At 24.6% G+C, this 2077-nt stretch overlaps 1 long non-coding RNA gene across 1 annotated transcript; it reads right to left on the bottom strand.

The window, feature by feature from the left end:
* Positions 1 to 617: 617 nt before the first annotated feature.
* Positions 618 to 1602, bottom strand: LOC105457662. Its single transcript, XR_975430.1, has 3 exons — positions 1407 to 1602; positions 973 to 1118; positions 618 to 852 (listed from the first exon to the last, which is right to left on the bottom strand). It is a non-coding gene; the product is annotated as an uncharacterized LOC105457662 (long non-coding RNA).
* Between the last annotated feature and the right edge of the window lie 475 nt (positions 1603 to 2077).

The raw sequence follows: 2077 nt of genomic DNA, 5'->3' as shown, positions 1-2077 counted from the left end.
TAAATAATTAAATATATATATTATTATAATTAAGTATATACATAGCTAAAAATATTAATAACATGTATAAATATATATATTATTATAATTAAATATATACATAGCTAAAAATATTAATAACATGTATAAATAAGTAAATTTTTTAATTATTTCTACACAAATTTCATAATAACTAATTTTACATAACAATATATAAATAGATTAAAATCTTCGTCAATTATGAAACTCATGTTAAGAAATTCACATTAATTCATTGAGAATATGAGTTATCTCCAAAATCTTTTTATCGTATATATATATAAAATAATTGTATTATGCTTTATAATTTTATGTTTCTTATACTGGATAGTTAAAACACAAAGTAACATGAAAACAAAAGACAAATTCTGTTTTACGTTTTTTGTTATGTATTCAAATTATCTAGATAACTTGATCTTTCTTAAATTTGATTGAATATTGAGAGTATATTAATTATTCTAAATAATTTGAATATTATATTATTTAAATATATACTTGCAGTTATAATATTTTTTACATAAGATATGTTAAAGAATAGATACATCTATATAAAAAAATTCAAATAGTAGTTTATGCTAAGATAATTAATAAGTACAATTAATAAAATAATTATTAAATTATATACTTGTGTAAAAAAATTGGTAAAATCGCTTTATATTGCATAACGATGCGTAGTTACTGGTCGAAGGAAGATTATTATATATTCCAGTCTACGTGAAAAAAGATCAGAGTCATAATTACAATTCTTAATAATGCTTGATACATTGCGGTTTTTTTTAAATTTCTACAGAATCTATGCCTTTGTTGTCCTTATTATCCTTGATACGATTAATTCTACACATACATATAAAGTGATTAAGAAAATAAGAAACGCAGGAAAGCATAGTTAGTATTATAAAATTATATCTCAATTGTGCGTTTATCATTTAATTATCATATTTGGATTCTCCTTACCTGAATATTTGAAAAATCGATTGACCAAGCGGAAATACTTGAAAATTTGAATCCCAAAATGCAATTCTTCCCTTCACCAATTTCTCGAATATGATACTTTTTGTCAACGATATATTTAGACAGGTAGATCAGTACATTCGATTTGCCTAATGTTGACATAAATTTGATTAAAACATGATATTTATCCCAAACAGCTACAATATATCTAATATCAGAAATATCTTAATGTATCTCTCTAATAACCTAATAGCACAATTCATTGGCAATACATTGATTAAATGTATTTGCATGCGAGTCAATATTGCGCCAATAAAATGAACTATTAAGGTATAACATCATATGTACGTAAAATAAGGTTCGTTTAATTATTATAATAAACAAGTATAAATATCTAATTATTGATGCATTTGAATTTTTAAATATCGATAACATACCTAAATGTATATAAGTGACTTAGAAGATGATACATTAATATTCGCAATATTTACTGTTATTCTTCTTAATTTTCTGCTGTGATTTTGTATCAACCCGTTGACCATCGTTCGTTTTTGCGTTGACCTCTTTAGCTGTTGTATTATTACGCTTGTGTTATTTCTTGTATATGTATATATAAGACCTTGAGTATCTATTTTTTTACGCAAGTGTGCAAGCGCCGTGTTACAACTCGAAAACCTATAAGACAAAAATTTTGTTCATCCCTTTCCACTCCGCTATGAAAAACCTCTATAAATCGAAATAAAATCTACCTTAATTCGAATTATTTGTCAGGCATTTAGATATATATTTTACCTCTGTAATTCGAATTTAAAGTAGCCTGCAGACCTTTACAAGTCGAAGTTTACCTCTATAAGTTGAACTTCCATTGTTGCTACCTTTATAATTCGAAGTTGTAGTTATGTGTAACTGTAAGTAATTTGTGAGCCTGGTATTTTGTTTTATAATTACATTTATCATATGCAAATAATTCTGTTAATTATTGATTTTTTTTTCTAAAAGCCATTATAATCGGAAAATTATAAACTCGTAAAATCTCCGTAAGTCGAATTTTCATATGTTAACCCTCTTACTCGAATTTTGATAAGTCCAAAATAACTGATCTCTATAA

The sequence above is a fragment of the Wasmannia auropunctata genome, unplaced genomic scaffold (genome assembly GCF_000956235.1).
Source record: "Wasmannia auropunctata unplaced genomic scaffold, wasmannia.A_1.0 LD335172.1, whole genome shotgun sequence".
NCBI classification, from domain to species: domain Eukaryota; kingdom Metazoa; phylum Arthropoda; class Insecta; order Hymenoptera; family Formicidae; genus Wasmannia; species Wasmannia auropunctata.
The sequence above is the reverse complement of the archived record's forward strand: the minus strand, read 5'-3'. Positions and strand labels throughout refer to the sequence as shown.